This window comes from Palaemon carinicauda, chromosome 4 (genome assembly GCF_036898095.1).
Source record: "Palaemon carinicauda isolate YSFRI2023 chromosome 4, ASM3689809v2, whole genome shotgun sequence".
Classification (NCBI taxonomy): domain Eukaryota; kingdom Metazoa; phylum Arthropoda; class Malacostraca; order Decapoda; family Palaemonidae; genus Palaemon; species Palaemon carinicauda.
The window spans coordinates 131,137,575-131,145,074 of record NC_090728.1 but is presented as its reverse complement, the minus strand read 5'-3'; positions in this window follow the sequence as shown (position 1 = coordinate 131,145,074).

The following is a 7,500-nucleotide window of genomic DNA, read 5'->3' as shown; positions in this document are numbered from 1 at the left end:
GAAAAATTCAAGAGAGAACGGGTATCCATAGTGTTCTTCGGCATGGCGAGGGGGCCAGCGCCGATACGAAGGCAGCAGAGTCTTTTGTGAAAGAGTTCAAAAGGCTCGTGGACTCTGAGGACTACGTTTCCCAACAGGTGTTTAATTGCGATGAGACAGGCCTATTTTGGAAGAAAATGCCTAGGAGGACCTATATCACGGCAGAAGAAAAGGCCCTTCCTGGCCATGAGCCCATGAAAGACCGTCTAACCCTGCTGTTATGTTCCAACGCCAGTGGGGATTGCAAAATTAAACCTCTCCTGGTGTATCACTCGGAGAATCCACGAGCCTTCAAGAAGAACAATGTGAAGAAGAAAAAGTTGCACGTCATGTGGCGTTCTAATACGAAGGCTTGGGTGACAAGGACTTCTTCGTTGAGTGGATGAACGAGGTTTTGGTCCCGAAGTCAAGAGATACCTCCTGGAGAAGGACCTCCCACTCAAAGCCTTGCTGTTAATGGACAATGCTCCTGCCCATCCTCCAGCCATTGAAGAGGACATAGCGGAGGAATACAAGTTCATTAAGGTGAAGTTCCTACCCCTCAACACCACTACAATACTCCAGCCCATGGATCAGCAAGTGATCTCAAATTTTAAAAACTTTATACCAAAGCTATGTTCCAGCGCTGCTTTGAAGTATACAGAGGGCACCAACCTTACCCTCAGAGAGTTTTGGAAGGATCACTACTCCATCTACAACTGCCTGACTTTAATTGATAAAGCCTGGCAAGGAGTCACCAGGAGAACCCTCAATTCCGCCTGGAAGAAACTGTGGCCTGACGCCGTTGCAGAACGGGATTTCGAGGGGTTCGAACCCAACCAGGAGGAAGCAGTTGACGAGGATATTGTGTCCTTGGGCAAGGCAATGGGGCTGGAGGTGAACACGGATGACATCGACGACCTACTGCAGGAGCATAAGGAGCAGCTGACCACCGAGGAGCTGAAGGACCTGCACGAGCAGCAGCAAAGAGAGGTAATAGAGGAAATCTCATCTGAGGAGGAGGGAGGCACTGCAAAATCACTGTCTTCAAGTGAGATAAAAGATTTTTTAAAGAAGTGGGAAGACGTGAAAAGTTTTCTTGAGGAAAAGGTCCAGAATAAGGCTGAAACAGACCGTGCAATAAATTTATTAGTCGATAATGGGGTGGGTCACTTCTATAAAATTTTAAAGAACAGACAAAAGCAGGTGTCTATTGAAAAATATCTTGTGAAGGGGGAGAAAAGAACTGTGAAAGACGACGACCAAGAGTCTCGCAAACGCAAAACCAGTGATAGTGAACGCCATTCTCGCGAGAGAACTCCAATCAACGTTCCTGAAGTTCTCATGGAGGGAGATTCTCCCTCCAAGCAGTAACCCCCCTCCTCCTCCTTCCCCTCCTCTCGTCTCCATCAAGCCAGCAGCAACACTCCTTTAAGGTAAAGTTCAGGTTTACTGTGCATGCATATCCATATTTTCATCATTAAATGACTGCAATATTTTAATAATTTTGTGTAGAGTACATTAGAGTACTGTATGTGTAAGGCAAAATTTGTGAAAATTGGTTTTTGTAGATTGGTTGAACTAATTATTTCGATTTTATAACATTCTTATGGGGAAATTCGTTTCGCGATACAAATTTTTCTGTTTACGAGTTCGCATTAGGATTGAATTAAATTCATAAACCGAGGTTCTACTGTATATATATATATATATATATATATGTATATATATACATATATATGTATATATATATATATATATATATATGTATATATATACATATATATATATATATATATATATATAATGTGAAAAGATCCTAGCTCTAACAGGATTATGCCTCCCAGCAAAAACATTGTGAAGTATTGGTTACTAAGTTCACGTAATCTAATATCTTTGAATATATTTTCTATTTACTAAGTTTATGTATTTTACTATTATTTATAATTTTCTTAAGTGAAGAGTAGAAAAGTAATTTCTTTTCAGAAAAGTGGCCTAGCTATAGCCCCCCCAACCCCCTTTTTCCTACAACCCCTGTGGGAGAACCCTGGTTGGAAAAGCAAGATGCTATAAACTCAGTAGTTTCATGAAGGAAAAATATCAGGCCTAATGAAAGTAAAACGCATTGCGTTATAATACAGTGTAATACAATGAGTGTAAAATGTGAATGGAAAACTATGGTTTTCTTTTTATAACATAATAAAAACATATGCAGTGCAGATCGTGCGTACTCTGAGATATATATTTGATTAATTTCTTAGTATTATTATCAGTTTACGAAATAAATAGTTATAAACTGTGCAAATAATGTTTTATGAAATGTGACACACATATGGAATTTAATAGACAGTTTTGAATTATAATTTCTTGATAGGTAATTAATTGCTCTCCAAATTTTAGTCCTTCCATATGCATATCATAATGAATAGCTTTAAATTGTATTCACAATTTAGTTAAACTTAAAGTCCTTCTTTCCTAATCTATACAGCACTTTTTTGGGATTCGTCTCCTTTAGAATTATAACTTTTTTTTCAGCCTGATCACACAGAAGGACTAGATTCCGTCACGAGTTGGTGTGAAAAATAAAAATCATGGTAAAGGTGGTCAAAACGATGGAATTATACTTTTTTTATGATGAAATGCTACATAAGCATATGTTATCTTATTGTTTAATAATTTCTAATTAAAAAGCCTTTCATACCTCTATTAGCTGAAAAATGTATAAGGTTTCGTGCGATCTACTTCCCATTAATGTTAGTAGCTTAACTCCCAGTAAAAATAATTAAGAAAAGACACCGTTTATTAGGAAAAAAATCGCTTAGTGTGGAGACGAAAACAGGGTTATAAAGAGATTAAAAGTGACGTCAGCAGTTTTATTTTCTTCTTTTCCAGCGAGGGGAAAAATGCGTCTCGTGAATGGGGGTCGACTGTTCCAAGAAGGTGATATCGCAGATTTTGTCGTTAACAAGACATGATAAGAAAATACTTCAGCTATTTTCTTTTTTAATTAGTTTAGTATTTGTGGCCCCTGAAAAAAAAATCCTAAAAGAAACAGAATTACCTTATAGGTTGTAAACAGATATTTCGTTTTAATGATTTTCGTTAAACGCTGTTCGAAAATGAAACTTGAAATTTAAGAGAACCCTAAAATTCTACTTAACGCCTCTCTCTCTCTCTCTCTCTCTCTCTCTCTCTCTCTCTCTCTCTCTCTCTCATTTGTTTTAGTTCTTTCCATCTTGCTAATGTTTTCTTATAAAAGGATTACGATTGTTTTTCTTTTTCGTAACAAATCTTTCGTAACAAAACTTTTCATTTTTCAATAGCTGATAACGTATATCTCTTACGAGGGTTAATTTGAACTATGGATTTCCATTTGACCAATGAGTTTGCTTTACAAATATAAAAATTCAGATAATGTGCATTGCCAGTTATTCTTAAGAAATAAGCTTAGTTCAAAGTTGATGATTATCAGCTTTTTTGTTTGTGATAAATCGGCTCTTATATCTTACCATCGCTTTACGACAAGAGAAACAGAAAGACATGAACACGTGTTTTGAAGGATTTGTAAGACACTAGATATAAAATTATACGTAATATATAAAACCATTAACCAGAGACAGCATGAAATGCTGACTCCCTCAGATCACTAACTGCATACGAAGTTACTCACGTTATCATTGAAAGTGGAATCTTTATTATCTTTATAAATTGAAGGTTCTGGTGTATGTCAAAAGAGAGAGAAAAAAAAAACATTATAATATTCCTCAACATCAATTCGAAAACATTGTTAGACTAAACGATAATATGCATAACTTAGTAAGGATATGATATACGCGCATTGCAGTTATTACGAGTTCGGTAACTGATGCAAAGAAGTACCAAAAAGTTTTCTCTAATATTGAGTTTTATCAGGTATATGCCTAGGGGATTTCAATCATTCCTGTATCCATTTTAACAAAAGATTCAGTGGCACTGTTTTCATTTAACTGTGTTTGTTATATATTTTGTTATAAATTTTTGTTTTTCCAGAAATGAACCTTATGAAAAGAACGGTATATTAAGGTGGGTAACGTTTACTAAGCATATTGATCAAGGAAATAGATCTTTAAGAATAATGACTATAGGACATATTAACGCAATAATCCTTATATGCGTTTACGAAGTGAATTTATATAATGAAAATAAAGGTGTCATATGTCATAGTGACCAAGTACAGAATATACAACCAAACAGTGTAAATATTTAAGCATAACTTCGCCGTAAACTTATTATAGTTTTTCAAATATCTCCCTATACAGTGTACACAAAGGGATCAAGAATCTCGCAGACGAATAATCCGTGCAATGAGAAGATGCAATATCATGAGAAAGGAATTTTTCAAATAGTCAATTACGAGGAGTCGTTTTGTTCCTCCCCCACCAGAGACAACAATCCATGACCCTTTAAACGAGAATATTAATTGGTGGAGGAAATTAGCGAGAGTAAACACATCGCCTCCAGTATCCCACAATCTCTGTTTCAGAAATTGAAGGAGTTTACACAATCATATGTTGATTTTAGTGTTTATTCTGTTTCCTAGTAGTTCTGTCAGGTATACATTTTCTATGTTTGAGTATATGTATATCATCCACATATGTATATTTCTCATCCTCTTGTTCATTATTTCTATATCTTCGGGGTGAAATAATCAGCAAAAAATAAAAAAATAAAATAAAATAAATAAATAAAATAAAGCGAGATACTAGAAAGATAAAGAATCTTGCCTTTCAAACAGAAATTTAGAATTCCTAAGAAACCTAATTTTTAGGTTCTTGAATAGGAACACCATTAATTAAGCCCGCAATCTGTATACACAAGATGGAGTTTTGTTAAGAGGGAGAGAGAAACACATTGGGGCTTATTATGCAGCTTTTCAAATGAGGTCATTACAAGTCATATGCAAATGAAATCGTTAGATGGACAAACATTGAACAGAACTAAAGAATTAGACGAGAATATTGATATCAATTCTGACACTAATCTTAGTCGTGAGAGGAAACTAAGTCTAACAATTAAATCCGAAGACGACGACTAAGAAAATTCTAATTGATAAACGTGAAGGAATATAATTTTCCACCAGTGACGAAAATAAGAGATATGATAATTTTCGAGTTCATACCAATCATATATTGCCCTTATATAGAATTTATGCAAGAATATATATTATTTATATAAAGTGAGCTTAACTTTTGTACTATTAAGTATTTAATTTGCCCAATTAAGAAATGCAAAAGAAGAATATCTTTAAATAGTCAAAAAATTTAGAAATATTACCTACTTTCAGTTAAACACCAATATATGGCCTTGGAGAGGGAACCTAACTCAGTGATTGCCTTGAAACACTGACGAAAATACTTTAAAAGATATAAAATTAAGGAACATATTAAATTTAGATTTGGCTAGATTCTCATGAACTTCGTGCAATCGTCTCTGAAAGTCTTAACGAAATTCCTTTTATTATCTATGTTAGAAAATGATTCAACAAATAATATGTACTCTCTCTCTCTCTCTCTCTCTCTCTCTCTCTCTCTCTCTCTCTCTCTCTCTCTCACTTAGATAAAATTAAAAGTAAAAATTGGGTAATTAGAAATGTGAGTAGGAAAATATTCTGTTTCCTTTTAAACTATGGTTATGTTTCGGAACGACTAAGAATAGAGGTTATGAGTGCTATGGGGAAGTTTTATCATCAGAGATTTAAAATTTATTTTTACAAAAAAAGTTCTCATTTAGCTCACTTTTTTTCAATATAAGGAAAGCCTATCTACAGTACTCCTTTATATTCTGGAGTCATATATGATATCAATGTGCCTCCGTAATGAGTGCTACACTGGATACACGTCTAGATAGCTTCAGTGCCGGAGTTATGAGCACAAAGGAAGATCGGTGCAAAACAATAGACCTCTAGATAAAATCCGAATTTCATCCATTTATGACCATTTAAATCTGGTAATGTTATTTCTAATGAAGATTCCAAAATCACTGACAGGCATAACAGTGTTAGCCAACTGAGAATCATAGAGTTTGTATATTTTTAAAAGAAAACCCAGCTTGAATGGGGGCTTACCTGTTCAGTTCTCGGCGACCCGTTGATCCGCTTTCTTGTCTCTGGGTTGCTGCTCCAGGCGGGAGGTCATTGTCTCTGGCGGGTAACTGCGTTATAAGAGTAATAAGTGTTTTAAATGATTTTAGGTTGTTTGATTGGAATGATTTTAGGGCTAGTTGAGTAGTTCTTAGAAGTATATCTTCCTAATTATCTATTAATGATAATTCTTATCAATTTTACATTATAACAATTGTAGTTAGGCTTAAGATGACAGAAGTTATGTTAAAAGCTTACAATTTAATAAGATAATAGCCGCATTGATCATTGTATTTGTATGTAAATTCAGATTCCTAAGAGGATCCCAACTATCATTTTATATATATATATATATATATATATATTTATATATATATAGGTATATATATATATATATATATATACATTTATCTATCTATCTACATATACAGTATATATGTATATATATATATATATATATATATATATACATATATATATATATATATATATATATATATTCATACATAATCACGATTGAAAGGCTCACTATACTTTATTGATTTGGAAATTAATTCTTTGAAATAGAAATAATTACATCCTCGTGTTATGATAAAAAAGCAAAGTAATTACGTTAACTTCTATAATTTTTCAGAGAAAACGCTATCTTTTAATCAAAGGATCTATGAAAATTCAAAGGTTTATTCTTCCAGCGTGATGTTGTCACCTTACTAATGGAGATTGATGCAAGAAAGCAAATATAGTTTTGTTTAGTTTTAATTCTTAGCGAAGTTAACAATACTGTTAAGAAATAGAATTAACTTACGTGCAAAAACAAAAATCTCCAAAATCTCATATATGTTTAGCCTGTTTTCATTTTAGTTAAGTAGAAAGGATTAAGTGCCATGTTTATTCTTCATCTAACATAAATTGTTTTCTTAAAGAAAAACCGTGAAATAAACACCATAAAAGCGTATCAATATTTTGAACCAAAAAGTACTTTCTGAAAAGTAGGTCCAGGTCTTGGAACCCCCCCCCCCCAAAAAAAAAAAAAAAAAAAAACCTAAGTTGTGTCAATCAGAACCCAGTGGCACTTAAAGGTCAGTCGTTGATATGAAAATAGCAATTCAATGGGAGCCAATTGTCCCTTATATGAAACACATAAATTACCTTTTCTTTCATCACGCATCTTATTTAGGTTTCCAAATGTAAAAGTATTATATTGACCTTTATTTATTTACTTAGGCTGTTCAAATACGTCAAGTCATTTATTCAAAGAGTAGTTGACCCCAAAAATGTTCTATTGCAACAGTTAGTTGGTTAGCCAGGGTACCAGCCACCCGTTGATATATTACAGATAGAGAGTTATGGAGTCATATACCTTG